Source organism: Pseudophryne corroboree, unplaced genomic scaffold (assembly GCF_028390025.1).
Source record: "Pseudophryne corroboree isolate aPseCor3 unplaced genomic scaffold, aPseCor3.hap2 scaffold_191, whole genome shotgun sequence".
Taxonomy (NCBI): domain Eukaryota; kingdom Metazoa; phylum Chordata; class Amphibia; order Anura; family Myobatrachidae; genus Pseudophryne; species Pseudophryne corroboree.
The window spans coordinates 738252-758230 of NW_026968548.1; the positions used below are offsets into that span (position 1 = coordinate 738252).

Consider the following 19979-nt stretch of genomic DNA (forward strand, 5'->3'; position numbering starts at 1 on the left):
TCCTCAGTTGCCGTAAGAGGTTTTCAGCTGTGTGCGTATTCTGGAAACCGGTGATACAAAGCGTAGCCTGCCTAGGAAAGAGTTGGCGTTTGCGAGATGCTGCTACTGGTGCCGCCGCTGCTGTTCTTGCGGCGGGAGTCCATACATCTACCCAGTGGGCTGTCACAGTCATATAGTCCTGACCCTGCCCTGCTCCACTTGTCCACATGTCCGTGGTTAAGTGGACATTGGGTACAACTGCATTTTTTAGGACACTGGTGAGTCTTTTTCTGACGTCCGTGTACATTCTCGGTATCGCCTGCCTAGAGAAGTGGAACCTAGATGGTATTTGGTAACGGGGGCACACTACCTCAAGAAATTGTCTAGTTCCCTGTGAACTAACGGCGGATACCGGACGCACGTCTAACACCAACATAGTTGTCAAGGCCTCAGTTATCCGCTTTGCAACAGGATGACTGCTGTGATATTTCATCTTCCTCGCAAAGGACTGTTGGACAGTCAATTGCTTGGTGGAAGTAGTAAAAGTGTGCTTACGACTTCCCTTCTGGGATGACCATCGACTCCCAGCAGCAACAACAGCAGCGCCAGCAGCAGTAGGCGTTACACGCAAGGATGCATCGGAGGAATCCCAGGCAGGAGAGGACTCGTCAGAATTGCCAGTGACATTGCCTGCAGGACTATTGGCATTCCTGGGGAAGGAGGAAATTGACACTGAGGGAGTTGGTGGGGTGGTTTGCGTGAGCTTGGTTACAAGAGGAAGGGATTTACTGGTCAGTGGACTGCTTCCGCTGTCACCCAAAGTTTTTGAACTTGTCACTGACTTATTATGAATGCGCTGCAGGTGACGTATAAGGGAGGATGTTCCGAGGTGGTTAACGTCCTTACCCCTACTTATTACAGCTTGACAAAGGGAACACACGGCTTGACACCTGTTGTCCGCATTTCTGGTGAAATACTTCCACACCGAAGAGCTGATTTTTTTGGTATTTTCACCAGGCATGTCAACGGCCATATTCCTACCACGGACAACAGGTGTCTCCCCGGGTGCCTGACTTAAACAAACCACCTCACCATCAGAATCCTCCTGGTCAATTTCCTCCCCAGCGCCAGCAACACCCATATCCTCCTCATCCTGGTGTACTTCAACACTGACATCTTCAATCTGACTATCAGGAACTGGACTGCGGGTGCTCTTTCCATCACTTGCAGGGGGCGTGCAAATGGTGGAAGGCGCATGCTCTTCACGTCCAGTGTTGGGAAGGTCAGGCATCGCAACCGACACAATTGGAGTCGGACTCTCCTTGTGGATTTGGGATTTTGAAGAACGCACAGTTCTTTGCGGTGCTACTGCTTTTGCCAGCTTTAGTCTTTTCATTTTTCTAGCGAGAGGCTGAGTGCTTCCATCCTCATGTGAAGCTGAACCACTAGCCATGAACATAGGCCAGGGCCTCAGCCGTTCCTTGCCACTCCGTGTGGTAAATGGCATATTGGCAAGTTTACGCTTCTCCTCCGACAATTTTATTTTAGGTTTTGGAGTCCTTTTTTTACTGATATTTGGTGTTTTGGATTTGACATGCTCTGTACTATGACATTGGGCATCGGCCTTGGCAGACGACGTTGCTGGCATTTCATCGTCTCGGCCATGACTAGTGGCAGCAGCTTCAGCACGAGGTGGAAGTGGATCTTGATCTTTCCCTAATTTTGGAACCTCAACATTTTTGTTCTCCATATTTTAATAGGCACAACTAAAAGGCACCTCAGGTAAACAATGGAGATGGATGGATTGGATACTAGTATACAATTATGGACGGGCTGCCGAGTGCCGACACAGAGGTAGCCACAGCCGTGAACTACCGCACTGTACTGTGTCTGCTGCTAATATATAGACTGGTTGATAAAGAGATAGTATACTCGTAACTAGTATGTATGTATAAAGAAAGAAAAAAAAACCACGGTTAGGTGGTATATACAATTATGGACGGGCTGCCGAGTGCCGACACAGAGGTAGCCACAGCCGTGAACTACCGCACTGTACTGTGTCTGCTGCTAATATATAGACTGGTTGATAAAGAGATAGTATACTCGTAACTAGTATGTATGTATAAAGAAAGAAAAAAAAACCACGGTTAGGTGGTATATACAATTATGGACGGGCTGCCGAGTGCCGACACAGAGGTAGCCACAGCCGTGAACTACCGCACTGTACTGTGTCTGCTGCTAATATATAGACTGGTTGATAAAGAGATAGTATACTCGTAACTAGTATGTATGTATAAAGAAAGAAAAAAAAACCACGGTTAGGTGGTATATACAATTATGGACGGGCTGCCGAGTGCCGACACAGAGGTAGCCACAGCCGTGAACTACCGCACTGTACTGTGTCTGCTGCTAATATAGACTGGTTGATAAAGAGATAGTATACTCGTAACTAGTATGACTATAAAGAAAGAAAAAAAAACCACGGTTAGGTGGTATATACAATTATGGACGGGCTGCCGAGTGCCGACACAGAGGTAGCCACAGCCGTGAACTACCGCACTGTACTGTGTCTGCTGCTAATATATAGACTGGTTGATAAAGAGATAGTATACTCGTAACTAGTATGTATGTATAAAGAAAGAAAAAAAAACCACGGTTAGGTGGTATATACAATTATGGACGGGCTGCCGAGTGCCGACACAGAGGTAGCCACAGCCGTGAACTACCGCACTGTACTGTGTCTGCTGCTAATATATAGACTGGTTGATAAAGAGATAGTATACTCATAACTAGTATGTATGTATAAAGAAAGAAAAAAAAACCACGGTTAGGTGGTATATACAATTATGGACGGGCTGCCGAGTGCCGACACAGAGGTAGCCACAGCCGTGAACTACCGCACTGTACTGTGTCTGCTGCTAATATATAGACTGGTTGATAAAGAGATAGTATACTCGTAACTAGTATGTATGTATAAAGAAAGAAAAAAAAACCACGGTTAGGTGGTATATACAATTATGGACGGGCTGCCGAGTGCCGACACAGAGGTAGCCACAGCCGTGAACTACCGCACTGTACTGTGTCTGCTGCTAATATAGACTGGTTGATAAAGAGATAGTATACTCGTAACTAGTATGTATGTATAAAGAAAGAAAAAAAAACCACGGTTAGGTGGTATATACAATTATGGACGGGCTGCCGAGTGCCGACACAGAGGTAGCCACAGCCGTGAACTACCGCACTGTACTGTGTCTGCTGCTAATATATAGACTGGTTGATAAAGAGATAGTATACTCGTAACTAGTATGTATGTATAAAGAAAGAAAAAAAAACCACGGTTAGGTGGTATATACAATTATGGACGGGCTGCCGAGTGCCGACACAGAGGTAGCCACAGCCGTGAACTACCGCACTGTACTGTGTCTGCTGCTAATATAGACTGGTTGATAAAGAGATAGTATACTCGTAACTAGTATGTATGTATAAAGAAAGAAAAAAAAACCACGGTTAGGTGGTATATACAATTATGGACGGGCTGCCGAGTGCCGACACAGAGGTAGCCACAGCCGTGAACTGCCGCACTGTACTGTGTCTGCTGCTAATATAGACTGGTTGATAAAGAGATAGTATACTCGTAACTAGTATGACTATAAAGAAAGAAAAAAAAACCACGGTTAGGTGGTATATACAATTATGGACGGGCTGCCGAGTGCCGACACAGAGGTAGCCACAGCCGTGAACTACCGCACTGTACTGTGTCTGCTGCTAATATAGACTGGTTGATAAAGAGATAGTATACTACTAATATTATATATACTGGTGGTCAGGTCACTGGTCACTAGTCACACTGGCAGTGGCACTCCTGCAGCAAAAGTGTGCACTGTTTAATTTTAATATAATATTATGTACTCCTGGCTCCTGCTATAACCTATAACTGGCACTGCAGTGCTCCCCAGTCTCCCCCACAATTATAAGCTGTGTGAGCTGAGCACAGTCAGATATATATATATACATTGATGCAGCACACTGGGCTGAGCAGTGCACACAGATATGGTATGTGACTGAGTCACTGTGTGTATCGTTTTTTTCAGGCAGAGAACGGATATATTAAATAAAACAAACAACTGCACTGTCTGGTGGTCACTGTGGTCGTCAGTCACTAAACTCTGCACTCTCTTCTACAGTATCACAGCCTCGGGTCAATCTCTCTCTCTCTCTCTCTCAACCCTAATCTAAATGGAGAGGACGCCAGCCACGTCCTCTCCCTATCAATCTCAATGCACGTGTGAAAATGGCGGCGACGCGCGGCTCCTTATATAGAATCCGAGTCTCGCGAGAATCCGACAGCGTCATGATGACGTTCGGGCGCGCTCGGGTTAACCGAGCAAGGCGGGAGGATCCGAGTCTGCTCGGACCCGTGAAAAAAACATGAAGTTCGTGCGGGTTCGGATTCAGACAAACCGAACCCGCTCATCTCTAGTCCTTTCTACACTTTACCACTCTCCACCGGTATTATTATTTCTCCGCTCTCAAGTTCTACATTTCAGTTCATATTTCATCGCTCCCAAGTTCATTTATTATTTAACTGGTTCCAGCCAGTATCCACTACGTGCTAACAACAGTCAGGTTCCAGCCAGTATCCACAGCAGCTGTTTTATCTTCAGCAACCCAGCTTTTCCTGGAACACCAGCTGGCACAATCCTGGGTTATCTCCATTGCTACAGTCGGGCCTGGTAAGGACTTTCCATCTAGAAGATCATAAGAACTATCTCACACTACCAGTGCCCTGTGGCTCCTGCCATCCTGTAGTACCCAGGAACTGTATTTATTCTTTGCTGACTTTTACGTTTTCTTTTACTGCTGCTGTGTTGCGGAGTTGTCATAATAAACATCATTGACTTTTATCCAAGTTGTCGTGGTCACGCCTTCGGGCATTTATTATTTATGTTACTTACATGTCCAGGGGTCTGATACAACCTCCCAGGTTCCGGTACATCTCAGCCCCTACAACTGAGGCTGCCTCCCGTCAGCTCAGGCCCTCAGTTGTGACAGCTTCCCCTTGCTATAAACATGGTTTGTACTCTTTTCCATGTGCTCCCAGATCTTTCAAACAATTAGTGTGGTCAAGAAAGTTCTGTTTGAAAAGAAACAAACATTTACTGTCATTTCTATGCAAATGAGCTTACATTAAAGCACACTCGTTCTATCTTTAAACCGATAAAATAAAACCCCAATAAGATGGGGCATGCAAAAATTTAGATAAAACTCAGTTTTGCTCCTCTCCACGGAAATCTTTAGTAAAAGGCGAAAGATTTGTTCGTTCTGAAGAGAAACCACAGCATGACCAAGATTCTACCTGTCGCCTGAGTGCCATGCCAGCAGTCCTCATTCAGCTCAAAGTGAGCACCAACTTTGAAAGAAAGAAAGCAGATTTCTCACCAGGCTTCCCCTTGCTATAAACATGGTTTGTACTCTTTTCCATGTGCTCCCAGATCTTTCAAGCAATTAGTATAGTCAAGAAAGTTCTGTTTGAAAAGAAACAAACATTTACTGTCATTTCTATGCAAATGAGCTTACATTAAAGCACACTCGTTCTATCTTTAAACTGATAAAAGAAACCCCAATAAGACGGGGCATGCAAAAATTGAGATAAAACTCAGTTTTGCTCCTCTCCACGGAAATCTTTAGTAAAAGGCGAAAGATTTGTTCGTTCTGAAGAGAAACCAGAGCATGACCAAGATTCCACCTGTCGCCTGAGTGCCATGCCAGCAGTCCTCATTCAGCTCAAAGTGAGCACCCAATTTGAAAGAAAGAAAGCAGATTTCTCACCAGGCTTCCCCTTGCTATAAGCATGGTTTGTACTCTTTTCCATGTGCTCCCAGATCTTTCAAGCAATTAGTATGGTCAAGAAAGTTCTGCTTGAAAAGAAACAGGCATTTATTGTCATTGTTATGCAAATAAACTTACATTAAAGCTAACAAGAAAGCACACTCGTTCTGTCTTTAATCCGATAAAAGAAACCCCAATAATATGGGGCATGCAAAAATTGAGATAAAACTCAGTTTTGCTCCTCTCCACGGAAATCTTTAGTAAAAGGCGAAAGATTTGTTCGTTCTGAAGAGAAACCAGAGCATGACCAAGATTCCACCTGTCGCCTGAGTGCCGTGCCAGCAGTCCTCATTCAGATCAAAGTGAGCGCCCAATTTGAAAGAAAGCAGATTTCTCACCTGTCTTCTCCTTGCTATAAGCATGGTTTGTACTGTATTCCATGTGCTCCCAGATCTTTCAAGCAAGTAGCATGGTCAAGAAAGTTCTGTTTGAAAAGAAACAAACATTTACTGTCATTTCTATGCAAATGAGCTTACATTAAAGCACACTCATTCTATCTTTAAACCGATAAAAGAAACCCCAAAAAGATGGGGCATGCAAAAATTGAGATAAAACTCGGTTTTGCTCCTCTCCACGGAAATCTTTAGTAAAAGGCGAAAGATTTGTTCGTTCTGAAGAGAAACCAGAGCATGACCAAGATTTTTATCTGAAAATATGTGTTCTCCCTGCAGTTGTTGTCCCCAGATGAGAGTTCCCTTGTGCTGCCTCAGTTGAATCTCCTTTACTTGACAGGGGGATGCTCGAGCAGCGACCCTCCCCAGCTCTAGCCCAACTCCTACTTACCTGCCAGGTGAGATACTATGATCATGAAGGTGCTTCTCCCAGGGCAAGGCTCACCCATTGCACTCTGGGTGTGCTGCTTCTGCGTTTTCCCCAAATGTGGGAAACTTGACTGCATAATTTGTGTTTCCCCTGGTCGGCTCTCGTATAATTCAGATCTCTTTGTCTCAGGTCTCTCTCCAGCCTAGTTTGCTGTCTGTTTCCACTTCTCTTTTCTTGAGCCGCTCCCTTCTATGCCCTTGCGCACTATCCTGACTTCTCCCGTCTGCTTACTTCGTGCCTTCCAACGCACAATGCAAACTACAGGTAGTGCTGCAGGGCCCACACCCTTTTACTTGCCTTACAGAGCGTCTCTGGAGCAGTTACAGTGCCCAGCTGCTGCAAGAAATCAGCTTGAATGCTTCAGGGGCTGGGGCATAGCCAACATGAGCCCCACACCGAAGGAGGGTGGAGGTGTGTAATGCGAACTAGGGGTCATCCAAGCGCCGCAAAAGGCCGCCATGCCCTGCACGCCCCTTGTCTCTTTTCATATGCAGACGAGGGTTGAAGCCAACTTTGACCCACTGTTTGGATGACATCACCATATGCAAATCCATCTGCTGCAGGCCTTCCCCCAGGAATGCTTGCACTAGTTGTTGCATTTGGTTTGTTGTTTGGGGGTGCTTCAGTATTAGGCAGCCTTCTGCCCTCCCATGTTCATCTGAAAATATGTGATCTCCCTGCAGTTGTTGTCCCCAGATGAGAGTTCCCTTGTGCTGCCTCAGTTGAATCTCCTTTACTTGACAGAGATGTGCCTGAGCAGCGGCCCTCCCCAGCCCTATCCCAAATCATACTTATTTTGCATAGGCGATACCATGGTCATGAAGATTGTTCTCCCAGGGTGAGGTTCATTCATTGCATTCTGGGTATGCTGACCCCTGTGATTTCCCCAAATGTGGGAAACTCGACTGCATTATTTGTGGTAGTGGGGGACTGTGTTTGTGCTTTCCTCTGGTCAGCTCTGGTAAAAATCAGATTTCTTTATATCAGATCTTCCTCTAGCCTTGTTCTTCTTTCGAGAGTTCCCTTGTGCTGCCTCAGTTGGATCTCTTTCACTTGAGAGGGGGGTGCCCGAGCAGCGACCCTCCCCAGCTCTAGCCCAACTCCTACTTACCTGCCAGGTGAGATACTATGATCATGAAGGTGCTTCTCCCAGGGCAAGGCTCACCCATTGCACTCTGGTTGTGCTGCCCCTGCGATTTCCCCAAATGTGGGAAACTTGACTGCATAATTTGTGTTTCCCTTGGTCATCTCTCGTATAATTCAGATCTCTTTGTCTCAGGTCTCTCTCCAGCCTAGTTTGCTGTCTGTTTCCACTTCTCTTTTCTTGAGCCGCTCCCTTCTATGCCCTTGCGCACTATCCTGACTTCTCCCGTCTGCTTACTTCGTGCCTTCCAATGCACAATGCAAACTACAGGTAGTGCTGCAGGGCCCACACCCTTTTACTTGCCTTACAGAGCAGCTCTGGAGCAGTTACAGTGCCCAGCTGCTGCAAGAAATCAGCTTGAATGCTTCAGGGGCTGGGGCATAGCCAACATGAGCCCCACACCGAAGGAGGGTGGAGGTGTGTAATGCGAACTAGGGGTCATCCAAGCGCCGCAAAAGGCCGCCATGCCCTGCACGCCCCTTTTCTCTTTTCATATGCAGACGAGGGTTGAAGCCAACTTTGACCCACTGCTTGGATGGCATCACCATATGCAAATCCATCTGCTGCAGGCCTTCCCCCAGGAATGCTTGCACTAGTTGTTGCATTTGGTTTGTTGTTTGGGGGTGCTTCAGTATTAGGCCCTCCCATGTTCATCTGAAAATATGTGTTCTCCCTGCAGTTGTTGTCCCCAGATGAGAGTTCCCTTGTGCTGCCTCAGTTGAATCTCCTTTACTTGAAAGAGATGTGCCTGAGCAGCGGCCCTCCCAAGCCCTATCCCAAATCATACTTATTTTGCATAGGAGAGACCATGGTCTTGAAGATTGTTCTCCCAGGGTGAGGTTCATTCATTGCATTCTGGGTATGCTGACCCCTGTGATTTCCCCAAATGTGGGAAACTCAACTGCATTATTTGTGGTAGTGGGGGACTGTGTTTGTGCTTTCCTCTGGTCAGCTCTGGTAAAAGTCAGATTTCTTTGTTTCAGATCTTCCTCTAGCCTTGTTCTTCTTTCGAGAGTTCCCTTGTGCTGCCTCAGTTGGATCTCCTTCACTTGACAGGGGGGTGCCCGTGCAGCGACTCTCCCCAGCTCTAGCCCAACTTCTACTTACCTGCCAGGTGAGATACTATAATCATGAAGGTGCTTCTCCCAGGGCAAGGCTCACCCATTGCACTCTGGATGTGCTGCCCCTGCGATTTCCCCAAATGTGGGAAACTTGACTGCATAATTTGTGTTTCCCCTGGTCGGCTCTCGTATAATTCAGATCTCTTTGTCTCAGGTTTCTCTCCAGCCTAGTTTGCTGTCTGTTTCCACTTCTCTTTTCTTAAGTGCCTTCCAATGCACAATGCAAACTACAGGTAGTGCTGCAGGGCCCACACCCTTTTACTTGCCGTACAGAGCAGCTCTGGAGCTGTTACAGTGCCCAGCTGCTGCAAGAAATCAGCTTGAATGCTTCAGGGGCTGGGGCATAGCAAACATGAGCCCCACACCGAAGGAGGGTGGGGGTGTTTAATGCGAACTAAGGGTCATCCAAGCGCCGCAAAAGGCCGCCATGCCCTGCATACCCCTTTTCTTTTTTCATATGCAGATAAGGGTTCCAGCCAACTTTGGCCCACTGCTTGGATGACATCACCGTATGCAAATCCGTCTTCTGCAGAACTTCCCCCAGGAATGCTTGTACTAGTTGTTGCATTTGGTTTGTTGTTTGGGGGTGCTTCAGTATTAGGCAGCCTTCTGCCCTCCCATGTTCATCTGAAAATATGTGTTCTCCCTGCAGTTGTTGTCCCCAGATGGGAGTTCCCTTGTGCTGCCTCAGTTGAATCTCCTTTACTTGACAGAGATGTGCCTGAGCAGCGGCCCTCCCCAGCCCTATCCCAAATCATACTTATTTTGCATAGGAGATACCATGGACATGAAGATTGTTCTCCGAGGGTGAGGTTCATTCATTGCATTTTGGGTATGCTGACCCCTGTGATTTCCCCAAATGTGGGAAACTCGACTGCATTATTTGTGGTAGTGGGGGACTGTGTTTGTGCTTTCCTCTGGTCAGCTCTGGTAAAAATCAGATTTCTTTATATCAGATCTTCCTCTAGCCTTGTTCTTCTTTCGAGAGTTCCCTTGTGCTGCCTCAGTTGGATCTCTTTCACTTGAGAGGGGGGTGCCCGAGCAGCGACCCTCCCCAGCTCTAGCCCAACTCCTACTTACCTGCCAGGTGAGATACTATGATCATGAAGGTGCTTCTCCCAGTGCAAGGCTCACCCATTGCACTCTGGTTGTGCTGCCCCTGCGATTTCCCCAAATGTGGGAAACTTGACTGCATAATTTGTGTTTCCCTTGGTCATCTCTCGTATAATTCAGAACTCTTTGTCTCAGGTCTCTCTCCAGCCTAGTTTGCTGTCTGTTTCCACTTCTCTTTTCTTGAGCCGCTCCCTTCTATGCCCTTGCGCACTATCCTGACTTCTCCCGTCTGCTTACTTCGTGCCTTCCAACGCACAATGCAAACTACAGGTAGTGCTGCAGGGCCCACACCCTTTTACTTGCCTTACAGAGCAGCTCTGGAGCAGTTACAGTGCCCAGCTGCTGCAAGAAATCAGCTTGAATGCTTCAGGGGCTGGGGCATAGCCAACATGAGCCCCACACCGAAGGAGGGTGGAGGTGTGTAATGCGAACTAGGGGTCATCCAAGCGCCGCAAAAGGCCGCCATGCCCTGCACGCCCCTTTTCTCTTTTCATATGCAGATGAGGGTTGAAGCCAACTTTGACCCACTGCTTGGATGGCATCACCATATGCAAATCCATCTGCTGCAGGCCTTCCCCCAGGAATGCTTGCACTAGTTGTTGCATTTGGTTTGTTGTTTGGGGGTGCTTCAGTATTAGGCCCTCCCATGTTCATCTGAAAATATGTGTTCTCCCTGCAGTTGTTGTCCCCAGATGAGAGTTCCCTTGTGCTGCCTCAGTTGAATCTCCTTTACTTGAAAGAGATGTGCCTGAGCAGCGGCCCTCCCAAGCCCTATCCCAAATCATACTTATTTTGCATAGGAGAGACCATGGTCTTGAAGATTGTTCTCCCAGGGTGAGGTTCATTCATTGCATTCTGGGTATGCTGACCCCTGTGATTTCCCCAAATGTGGGAAACTCAACTGCATTATTTGTGGTAGTGGGGGACTGTGTTTGTGCTTTCCTCTGGTCAGCTCTGGTAAAAGTCAGATTTCTTTGTTTCAGATCTTCCTCTAGCCTTGTTCTTCTTTCGAGAGTTCCCTTGTGCTGCCTTAGTTGGATCTCCTTCACTTGACAGGGGGGTGCCCGTGCAGCGACTCTCCCCAGCTCTAGCCCAACTTCTACATACCTGCCAGGTGAGATACTATAATCATGAAGGTGCTTCTCCCAGGGCAAGGCTCACCCATTGCACTCTGGATGTGCTGCCCCTGCGATTTCCCCAAATGTGGGAAACTTGACTGCATAATTTGTGTTTCCCCTGGTCGGCTCTCGTATAATTCAGATCTCTTTGTCTCAGGTCTCTCTCCAGCCTAGTTTGCTGTCTGTTTCCACTTCTCTTTTCTTAAGTGCCTTCCAATGCACAATGCAAACTACAGGTAGTGCTGCAGGGCCCACACCCTTTTACTTGCCGTACAGAGCAGCTCTGGAGCTGTTACAGTGCCCAGCTGCTGCAAGAAATCAGCTTGAATGCTTCAGGGGCTGGGGCATAGCAAACATGAGCCCCACACCGAAGGAGGGTGGGGGTGTTTAATGCGAACTAAGGGTCATCCAAGCGCCGCAAAAGGCCGCCATGCCCTGCATACCCCTTTTCTTTTTTCATATGCAGATGAGGGTTCCAGCCAACTTTGGCCCACTGCTTGGATGACATCACCGTATGCAAATCCGTCTTCTGCAGAACTTCCCCCAGGAATGCTTGTACTAGTTGTTGCATTTGGTTTGTTGTTTGGGGGTGCTTCAGTATTAGGCAGCCTTCTGCCCTCCCATGTTCATCTGAAAATATGTGTTCTCCCTGCAGTTGTTGTCCCCAGATGGGAGTTCCCTTGTGCTGCCTCAGTTGAATCTCCTTTACTTGACAGAGATGTGCCTGAGCAGCGGCCCTCCCCAGCCCTATCCCAAATCATACTTATTTTGCATAGGAGATACCATGGACATGAAGATTGTTCTCCGAGGGTGAGGTTCATTCATTGCATTTTGGGTATGCTGACCCCTGTGATTTCCCCAAATGTGGGAAACTCGACTGCATTATTTGTGGTAGTGGGGGACTGTGTTTGTGCTTTCCTCTGGTCAGCTCTGGTAAAAATCAGATTTCTTTATATCAGATCTTCCTCTAGCCTTGTTCTTCTTTCGAGAGTTCCCTTGTGCTGCCTCAGTTGGATCTCTTTCACTTGAGAGGGGGGTGCCCGAGCAGCGACCCTCCCCAGCTCTAGCCCAACTCCTACTTACCTGCCAGGTGAGATACTATGATCATGAAGGTGCTTCTCCTAGGGCAAGGCTCACCCATTGCACTCTGGTTGTGCTGCCCCTGCGATTTCCCCAAATGTGGGAAACTTGACTGCATAATTTGTGTTTCCCTTGGTCATCTCTCGTATAATTCAGAACTCTTTGTCTCAGGTCTCTCTCCAGCCTAGTTTGCTGTCTGTTTCCACTTCTCTTTTCTTGAGCCGCTCCCTTCTATGCCCTTGCGCACTATCCTGACTTCTCCCGTCTGCTTACTTCGTGCCTTCCAACGCACAATGCAAACTACAGGTAGTGCTGCAGGGCCCACACCCTTTTACTTGCCTTACAGAGCAGCTCTGGAGCAGTTACAGTGCCGAGCTGCTGCAAGAAATCAGCTTGAATGCTTCAGGGGCTGGGGCATAGCCAACATGAGCCCCACACCGAAGGAGGGTGGAGGTGTGTAATGCGAACTAGGGGTCATCCAAGCGCCGCAAAAGGCCGCCATGCCCTGCACGCCCCTTTTCTCTTTTCATATGCAGACGAGGGTTGAAGCCAACTTTGACCCACTGCTTGGATGGCATCACCATATGCAAATCCATCTGCTGCAGGCCTTCCCCCAGGAATGCTTGCACTAGTTGTTGCATTTGGTTTGTTGTTTGGGGGTGCTTCAGTATTAGGCAGCCTTCTGCCCTCCCATGTTCATCTGAAAATATGTGTTCTCCCTGCAGTTGTTGTCCCCAGATGAGAGTTCCCTTGTGCTGCCTCAGCTGAATCTCCTTTACTTGACAGAGATGTGCCTGAGCAGCGGCCCTCCCCAGCCCTATCCCAAATCATACTTATTTTGCATAGGAGAGACCATGGTCTTGAAGATTGTTCTCCCAGGGTGAGGTTCATTCATTGCATTCTGGGTATGCTGACCCCTGTGATTTCCCCAAATGTGGGAAACTCAACTGCATTATTTGTGGTAGTGGGGGACTGTGTTTGTGCTTTCCTCTGGTCAGCTCTGGTAAAAGTCAGATTTCTTTGTTTCAGATCTTCCTCTAGCCTTGTTCTTCTTTCGAGAGTTCCCTTGTGCTGCCTTAGTTGGATCTCCTTCACTTGACAGGGGGGTGACCGTGCAGCGACTCTCCCCAGCTCTAGCCCAACTTCTACTTACCTGCCAGGTGAGATACTATAATCATGAAGGTGCTTCTCCCAGGGCAAGGCTCACCCATTGCACTCTGGATGTGCTGCCCCTGCGATTTCCCCAAATGTGGGAAACTTGACTGCATAATTTGTGTTTCCCCTGGTCGGCTCTCGTATAATTCAGATCTCTTTGTCTCAGGTCTCTCTCCAGCCTAGTTTGCTGTCTGTTTCCACTTCTCTTTTCTTAAGCCGCTCCATTCTATGGCCTTGCGCACTATCCTTACTTCTCCCGTCTGCTTACTTTGTGCCTTCCAATGCACAATGCAAACTACAGGTAGTGCTGCAGGGCCCACACCCTTTTACTTGCCGTACAGAGCAGCTCTGGAGCAGTTACAGTGCCCAGCTACTGCAAGAAATCAGCTTGAATGCTTCAGGGGCTGGGGCATAGCCAACATGAGCACCACACCGAAGGAGGGTGGAGGTGTTTAATGCGAACTAGGGGTCATCCAAGTGCCGCAAAAGGCCGCCATGCCCTGCACGCCCCTTTTCTCTTTTCATATGTAGACGAGGGTTGAAGCCAACTTTGACCCACTGCTTTGGATGACATCACCATATGCAAATCCATCTGCTGCAGGCCTTCCCCCAGGAATGCTTGCACTAGTTGTTGCATTTGGTTTGTTGTTTGGGGGTGCTTCAGTATTAGGCAGCCTTCTGCCCTCCCATGTTCATCTGAAAATATGTGTTCTCCCTGCAGTTGTTGTCCCCAGATGAGAGTTCCCTTATGCTGCCTCAGTTGAATCTCCTTTACTTGACAGAGATGTGCCTGAGCAGCGGCCCTCCCCAGCCCTATCCCAAATCATACTTATTTTGCATAGGAGAGACCATGGTCATGAAGATTATTCTCCCAGTGTGAGGTTCATTCATTGCATTCTGGGTATGCTGACCCCTGTGATTTCCCCAAATGTGGGAAACTCGACAGCATTAATTGTGGTAGTGGGGGACTGTGTTTGTGTTTTCCTCTGGTCAGCTCTGGTAAAAGTCAGATTTCTTTGTCTCAGATCTTCCTCTAGCCTTGTTCTTCTTTCGAGAATTCCCTTGTGCTGCCTCAGTTGGATCTCCTTCACTTGACAGGGGGGGTACCCGAGCAGCGACCCTCCCCAGCTCTAGCCCAACTCCTACTTACCTGCCAGGTGAGATACTATGATCACGTAGGTGCTTCTCCCAGGGCAAGGCTCACCCATTGCACTCTGGGTGTGCTGCTCCTGCGATTTCCCCAAATGTGGGAAACTTGACTGCATAATTTGTGTTTCCCCTGGTCGGCTCTCGTATAATTCAGATCTCTTTGTCTCAGGTCTCTCTCCAGCCTAGTTTGCTGTCTGTTTCCACTTCTCTTTTCTTAAGCCGCTCCATTCTATGGCCTTGCGCACTATCCTTACTTCTCCCGTCTGCTTACTTTGTGCCTTCCAATGCACAATGCAAACTACAGGTAGTGCTGCAGGGCCCACACCCTTTTACTTGCCGTACAGAGCAGCTCTGGAGCTGTTACAGTGCCAAGCTGCTGCAAGAAATCAGCTTGAATGCTTCAGGGGCTGGGGCATGGCCAACATGAGCCCCACACCGAAGGAGGGTGGGGGTGTTTAATGCGAACTAAGGGTCATCCAAGCGCCGCAAAAGGCCGCCATGCCCTGCATACCCCTTTTCTCTTTTCATATGCAGATGAGGGTTCCAGCCAACTTTGGCCCACTGCTTGGATGACATCACCGTATGCAAATCCGTCTTCTGCAGACCTTCCCCCAGGAATGCTTGTACTAGTTGTTGCATTTGGTTTGTTGTTTGGGCGTGCTTCAGTATTAGGCAGCCTTCTGCCCTCCCATGTTCATCTGAAAATATGTGTTCTCCCTGCAGTTGTTGTCCCCAGATGAGAGTTCCCTTGTGCTGCCTCAGTTGAATCTCCTTTACTTGACAGAGATGTGCCTGAGCAGCGGCCCTCCCCAGCCCTATCCCAAATCATACTTATTTTGCATAGGAGATACCATGGTCATAAAGATTGTTCTCCCAGGGTGAGGTTCATTCATTGCATTCTGGGTATGCTGACCCCTGTGATTTCCCCAAATGTGGGAAACTCAACTGCATTATTTGTGGTAGTGGGGGACTGTTTTTGTGTTTTCCTCTGGTCAGCTCTGGTAAAAGTCAGATTTCTTTGTCTCAGATCTTACTCTAGCCTTGTTCTTCTTTCGAGAGTTCCATTGTGCTGCCTCAGTTTGATCTCCTTCACTTGACAGGGTGGTACCCGAGCAGCGACCCTCCCCAGCTCTAGCCCAACTCCTACATACCTGCCAGGTGAGATACTATGATCATGAAGGTGCTTCTCCCAGGGCAAGGCTCACCCATTGCACTCTGGGTGTGCTGCTCCTGCAATTTCCCCAAATGTGGGAAACTTGACTGCATAATTTGTGTTTCCCCTGGTCGGCGCTCGTATAATTCAGATCTCTTTGTCTCAGGTCTCTCTCCAGCCTAGTTTGCTGTCAGTTTCCACTTCTGTTTTCTTGAGCCGCTCCCTTCTATGCCCTTGCGCACTATCCTGACTTCTCCCGTCTGCTTACTTTGTGCCTTCCAACGCACAATGCGAACTACAGGTAGTGCTGCAGGGCCCACACCCTTTTACTTGCCGTACAGAGCAGCTCTGGAGCTGTTACAGTGCCCAGCTGCTCCAAGAAATCAGCTTGAATGCTTCAGGGGCTGGGGCATAGCCAACATGAGCCCCACACCGAAGGAGGGTGGAGGTATTTAATGCGAACTAGGGGTCATCCAAGCACCGCAAAAGGCCGCCATGCCCTGCATAACCCTTTTCTCTTTTCATATGCAGATGAGGGTTCCAGCCAACTTTGGCCCACTGCTTGGATGACATCACCGTATGCAAATCCTTCTTCTGCAGACCTTCTCCCAGGAATGCTTGCACTAGTTGTTACATTTGGTTTGTTGTTTGGGGGTGCTTCAGTATTAGGCAGCCTTCTGCCCTCCCATGTTCATCTGAAAATATGTGTTCTCCCTGCAGTTGTTGTCCCCAGATGAGAGTTCCCTTGTGCTGCCTCAGTTGAATCTCCTTTACTTGACAGCGGCCCTCCCCAGCCCTATCCCAAATCATACTTATTTTGCATAGGAGATACCATGGTCATGAAGATTGTTCTCCCAGGGTGAGGTTCATTCATTGCATTCTGGGTATGCTGACCCCTGTGATTTCCCCAAATTGGGAAACTCGACTGCATTATTTGTGGTAGTGGGGGACTGTGTTTGTGCTTTCCTCTGGTCAGCTCTGGTAAAATACAGATTTCTTTGTCTCAGATCTTCCTCTAGCCTTGTTCTTTTTTCGAGAGTTTCCTTGTGCTGCCTCAGTTGGATCTCCTTCACTTGACAGGGGGGTGCCCGAGCAGCGACCCTCCCCAGCTCTAGCCCAACTCCTACTTACCTGCCAGGTGAGATACTATGATCAGGAAGGTGCTTCTCCCAGGGCAAGGCTCACCCATTGCACTCTGGGTGTGCTGCTCCTACGATTTCCCCAAATGTGGGACACTTGACTGCATAATTTGTGTTTCCTCTAGTTGGCTACTCGTATAATTCAGATCTCTTTGTCTCAGGTCTCTCTCCAGCCTAGTTTGCTGTCTGTTTCCACTTCTCTTTTCTTGAGCCCCTGCCTTCTATGCCCTTGTGCACTCTCCTGACTTCTCCTGTCTGCTTACTTTGTGCCTTCCAACGCATAATGCGAACTACAGGTAGTGCTGCAGGGCCCACACCCTTTTACTTGCCTTACAGAGCAGCTCTGGAGCTGTTACAGTGCCCAGCTGCTGCAAGAAATCAGCTTGAATACTTCAGGGGCTGGGGCATAGCCAACATGAGCCCCACACCGAAGGAGAATGGAGGTGTTTAATGCGAACTAGGGGTCATCCAAGCACCGCAAAAGGCCGCCATGCCCTGCATAACCCTTTTCTCTTTTCATATGCAGATGAGGGTTCCAGCCAACTTTGGCCCACTGCTTGGATGACATCACCGTATGCAAATCCGTCTTCTGCAGACCTTCTCCCAGGAATGCTTTTACTAGTTGTTGCATTTGGTTTGTTGTTTGGGGGTGCTTCAGTATTAGGCAGCCTTCTGCCCTCCCATGTTCATCTGAAAATATGTGTTCTCCCTGCAGTTGTTGTCCCCAGATGAGAGTTCCCTTGTGCTGCCTCAGTTGAATCTCCTTTACTTGACAGAGATGTGCCTGAGCAGCGGCCCTCCCCAGCCCTATCCCAAATCATACTTATTTTGCATAGGAGATACCATGGTCATGAAGATTGTTCTCCCAGGGTTAGGTTCATTCATTGCATTCTGGGTATGCTGACCCCTGTGATTTCCCCAAATGTGGGAAACTCAACTGCATTATTTGTGGTAGTGGGGGACTGTGTTTGTGCTTTCCTCTGGTCAGCTCTGGTAAAAGTCAGATTTCTTTGTCTCAGATCTTCCTCTAGCCTTGTTCTTCTTTCGAGAGTTCCCTTGTGCTGCCTCAGTTGGATCTCCTTCACTTGACAGGGGGGTGCCCGAGCAGCGACCCTCCCCAGCTCTAGCCCAACTCCTACTTACCTGCCAGGTGAGATACTATGATCATGTAGGTGCTTCTCCCAGGGCAAGGCTCACCCATTGCACTCTGGGTGTGCTGCCCCTGCGATTTCCCCAAATGTGGGAAACTTGACTGCATAATTTGTGTTTCCCCTGGTCGGCTCTCATATAATTCAGATCTCTTTGTCTCAGGTCTCTCTCCAGCCTAGTTTGCTGTCTGTTTCCACTTCTTTTTTCTTGAGCCCCTCCCTTCTATACCCTTGTGGACTCTCCTGACTTCTCCTCCTGTCTGCTTACTTTGTGCCTTCCAACGCACAATGCAAACTACAGGTAGTGCTGCAGGGCCCACACCCTTTTACTTGCCTTTCAGAGCAGCTCTGGAGCTGTTACAGTGCCCAGCTGCTGCAAGAAATCAGCTTGAATGCTTCAGGGGCTGGGGCATAGCCAACATGAGCCCCACACCGACGGAGGGTGGAGGTGTTTAATGCGAACTAAGGGTCATCCAAGCGCCGCAAAAGGCCGCCATGCCCTGCATACCCCTTTTCTCTTTTCATATGCAGATGAGGGTTCCAGCCAACTTTGGCCCACTGCTTGGATGACATCACCGTATGCAAATCCGTCTTCTGCAGACCTTCCCCCAGGAATGCTTGTACTAGTTGTTGCATTTGGTTTGTTGTTTGGGGTGCTTCAGTATTAGGCAGCCTTCTGCTCTCCCATGTTTATCTGAAAATATGTGTTCTCCCTGCAGTTGTTGTCCCCAGATGAGAGTTCCCTTGTGCTGCCTCAGTTGAATCTCCTTTACTTGACAGAGATGTGCCTGAGCAGCGGCCCTCCCCAGCCCTATCCCAAATCATACTTATTTTGCATAGGAGATACCATGGTCATGAAGATTGTTCTCCCAGGGTGAGGTTCATTCATTGCATTCTGGGTATGCTGACCCCTGTGATTTCCCCAAATGTGGGAAACTCGACTGCATTATTTGTGGTAGTGGGGGACTGTGTTTGTGCTTTCCTCTGGTCAGCTCTGGTAAAAGTCAGATTTCTTTGTCTCAGATCTTCCTCTAGCCTTGTTCTTTTTTTGAGAGTTTCCTTGTGCTGCCTCAGTTGAATCTCCTTCACTTGACAGGGGGGTGCCCGAGCAGCGACCCTCCCCAGCTCAAGCCCAACTCCTACTTACCTGCCAGGTGAGATACTATGATCAGGAAGGTGCTTCTCCCAGGGCAAGGCTCACCCATTGCACTCTGGGTGTGCTGCTCCTACGATTTCCCCAAATGTGGGAAACTTGACTGCATAATTTGTGTTTCCCTTGGTCATCTCTCGTATAATTCAGATCTCTTTGTCTCAGGTCTCTCTCCAGCCTAGTTTGCTGTCTGTTTCCACTTCTCTTTTCTTGAGCCGCTCCCTTCTATGCCCTTGCGCACTATCCTGACTTCTCCCGTCTGCTTACTTCGTGCCTTCCAACGCACAATGCAAACTACAGGTAGTGCTGCAGGGCCCACACCCTTTTACTTGCCTTACAGAGCAGCTCTGGAGCAGTTACAGTGCCCAGCTGCTGCAAGAAATCAGCTTGAATGCTTCAGGGGCTGGGGCATAGCCAACATGAGCCCCACACCGAAGGAGGGTGGAGGTGTGTAATGTGAACTAGGGGTCATCCAAGCGCCGCAAAAGGCCGCCATGCCCTGCACGCCCCTTTTCTCTTTTCATATGCAGACGAGGGTTGAAGCCAACTTTGACCCACTGCTTGGATGGCATCACCATATGCAAATCCATCTGCTGCATGCCTTCTCCCAGGAATGCTTGCACTAGTTGTTGCATTTGGTTTGTTGTTTGGGGGTGCTTCAGTATTAGGCAGCCTTCTGCCCTCCCATGTTCATCTGAAAATATGTGTTCTCCCTGCAGTTGTTGTCCCCAGATGAGAGTTCCCTTGTGCTGCCTCAGTTGAATCTCCTTTACTTGACAGAGATGTGCCTGAGCAGCGGCCCTCCCCAGCCCTATCACA

The 19979-nt window shown here is 48.5% G+C and overlaps 23 non-coding genes and 4 pseudogenes across 23 annotated transcripts; 23 read left to right on the top strand and 4 right to left on the bottom strand.

Annotated features, from left to right (window-relative positions):
- Nucleotides 1-5205: 5205 nt before the first annotated feature.
- LOC135004200 (U5 spliceosomal RNA) lies at nt 5206-5321 on the bottom strand. Its single transcript, XR_010205038.1, has one exon. It is a non-coding gene; the product is annotated as a U5 spliceosomal RNA (small nuclear RNA).
- A 274-nt stretch (nt 5322-5595) lies between these two features.
- LOC135004188 (U5 spliceosomal RNA) lies at nt 5596-5711 on the bottom strand. Its single transcript, XR_010205026.1, has one exon. It is a non-coding gene; the product is annotated as a U5 spliceosomal RNA (small nuclear RNA).
- Nucleotides 5712-5997: 286 nt separating this feature from the next.
- Nucleotides 5998-6113, bottom strand: LOC135004172 (U5 spliceosomal RNA). The gene has a single exon (XR_010205010.1). It is a non-coding gene; the product is annotated as a U5 spliceosomal RNA (small nuclear RNA).
- Nucleotides 6114-6383: 270 nt separating this feature from the next.
- Nucleotides 6384-6499, bottom strand: LOC135004178 (U5 spliceosomal RNA). The gene has a single exon (XR_010205016.1). It is a non-coding gene; the product is annotated as a U5 spliceosomal RNA (small nuclear RNA).
- A 144-nt stretch (nt 6500-6643) lies between these two features.
- On the top strand, nt 6644-6806 carry LOC135004128 (U1 spliceosomal RNA). The gene has a single exon (XR_010204982.1). It is a non-coding gene; the product is annotated as a U1 spliceosomal RNA (small nuclear RNA).
- A 671-nt stretch (nt 6807-7477) lies between these two features.
- Nucleotides 7478-7641, top strand: LOC135003865 (U1 spliceosomal RNA). Its single transcript, XR_010204746.1, has one exon. It is a non-coding gene; the product is annotated as a U1 spliceosomal RNA (small nuclear RNA).
- Nucleotides 7642-7793: 152 nt separating this feature from the next.
- On the top strand, nt 7794-7956 carry LOC135004086 (U1 spliceosomal RNA). The gene has a single exon (XR_010204955.1). It is a non-coding gene; the product is annotated as a U1 spliceosomal RNA (small nuclear RNA).
- Nucleotides 7957-8617: 661 nt separating this feature from the next.
- LOC135003836 (U1 spliceosomal RNA) lies at nt 8618-8781 on the top strand. The gene has a single exon (XR_010204718.1). It is a non-coding gene; the product is annotated as a U1 spliceosomal RNA (small nuclear RNA).
- A 152-nt stretch (nt 8782-8933) lies between these two features.
- LOC135004115 (U1 spliceosomal RNA) lies at nt 8934-9096 on the top strand. Its single transcript, XR_010204970.1, has one exon. It is a non-coding gene; the product is annotated as a U1 spliceosomal RNA (small nuclear RNA).
- Nucleotides 9097-9711: 615 nt separating this feature from the next.
- Nucleotides 9712-9875, top strand: LOC135003871 (U1 spliceosomal RNA). Its single transcript, XR_010204752.1, has one exon. It is a non-coding gene; the product is annotated as a U1 spliceosomal RNA (small nuclear RNA).
- A 152-nt stretch (nt 9876-10027) lies between these two features.
- LOC135004136 (U1 spliceosomal RNA) lies at nt 10028-10163 on the top strand (annotated as a pseudogene).
- A 688-nt stretch (nt 10164-10851) lies between these two features.
- LOC135003837 (U1 spliceosomal RNA) lies at nt 10852-11015 on the top strand. Its single transcript, XR_010204719.1, has one exon. It is a non-coding gene; the product is annotated as a U1 spliceosomal RNA (small nuclear RNA).
- Nucleotides 11016-11167: 152 nt separating this feature from the next.
- On the top strand, nt 11168-11330 carry LOC135004133 (U1 spliceosomal RNA). The gene has a single exon (XR_010204987.1). It is a non-coding gene; the product is annotated as a U1 spliceosomal RNA (small nuclear RNA).
- Nucleotides 11331-11945: 615 nt separating this feature from the next.
- LOC135003872 (U1 spliceosomal RNA) lies at nt 11946-12109 on the top strand. The gene has a single exon (XR_010204753.1). It is a non-coding gene; the product is annotated as a U1 spliceosomal RNA (small nuclear RNA).
- Nucleotides 12110-12261: 152 nt separating this feature from the next.
- LOC135004105 (U1 spliceosomal RNA) lies at nt 12262-12397 on the top strand (annotated as a pseudogene).
- Nucleotides 12398-13095: 698 nt separating this feature from the next.
- Nucleotides 13096-13259, top strand: LOC135003838 (U1 spliceosomal RNA). Its single transcript, XR_010204720.1, has one exon. It is a non-coding gene; the product is annotated as a U1 spliceosomal RNA (small nuclear RNA).
- Nucleotides 13260-13411: 152 nt separating this feature from the next.
- On the top strand, nt 13412-13574 carry LOC135004116 (U1 spliceosomal RNA). The gene has a single exon (XR_010204971.1). It is a non-coding gene; the product is annotated as a U1 spliceosomal RNA (small nuclear RNA).
- A 672-nt stretch (nt 13575-14246) lies between these two features.
- Nucleotides 14247-14410, top strand: LOC135003957 (U1 spliceosomal RNA). The gene has a single exon (XR_010204836.1). It is a non-coding gene; the product is annotated as a U1 spliceosomal RNA (small nuclear RNA).
- Nucleotides 14411-14563: 153 nt separating this feature from the next.
- On the top strand, nt 14564-14726 carry LOC135004067 (U1 spliceosomal RNA). Its single transcript, XR_010204936.1, has one exon. It is a non-coding gene; the product is annotated as a U1 spliceosomal RNA (small nuclear RNA).
- A 671-nt stretch (nt 14727-15397) lies between these two features.
- Nucleotides 15398-15561, top strand: LOC135003875 (U1 spliceosomal RNA). Its single transcript, XR_010204756.1, has one exon. It is a non-coding gene; the product is annotated as a U1 spliceosomal RNA (small nuclear RNA).
- A 152-nt stretch (nt 15562-15713) lies between these two features.
- Nucleotides 15714-15876, top strand: LOC135003997 (U1 spliceosomal RNA). The gene has a single exon (XR_010204874.1). It is a non-coding gene; the product is annotated as a U1 spliceosomal RNA (small nuclear RNA).
- A 655-nt stretch (nt 15877-16531) lies between these two features.
- LOC135004060 (U1 spliceosomal RNA) lies at nt 16532-16694 on the top strand. Its single transcript, XR_010204929.1, has one exon. It is a non-coding gene; the product is annotated as a U1 spliceosomal RNA (small nuclear RNA).
- Nucleotides 16695-16846: 152 nt separating this feature from the next.
- On the top strand, nt 16847-16998 carry LOC135004042 (U1 spliceosomal RNA; annotated as a pseudogene).
- Nucleotides 16999-17681: 683 nt separating this feature from the next.
- LOC135004129 (U1 spliceosomal RNA) lies at nt 17682-17845 on the top strand. Its single transcript, XR_010204983.1, has one exon. It is a non-coding gene; the product is annotated as a U1 spliceosomal RNA (small nuclear RNA).
- A 152-nt stretch (nt 17846-17997) lies between these two features.
- LOC135004098 (U1 spliceosomal RNA) lies at nt 17998-18139 on the top strand (annotated as a pseudogene).
- Nucleotides 18140-18833: 694 nt separating this feature from the next.
- LOC135003966 (U1 spliceosomal RNA) lies at nt 18834-18997 on the top strand. Its single transcript, XR_010204844.1, has one exon. It is a non-coding gene; the product is annotated as a U1 spliceosomal RNA (small nuclear RNA).
- A 152-nt stretch (nt 18998-19149) lies between these two features.
- Nucleotides 19150-19312, top strand: LOC135004049 (U1 spliceosomal RNA). Its single transcript, XR_010204919.1, has one exon. It is a non-coding gene; the product is annotated as a U1 spliceosomal RNA (small nuclear RNA).
- Nucleotides 19313-19979: the final 667 nt, after the last annotated feature.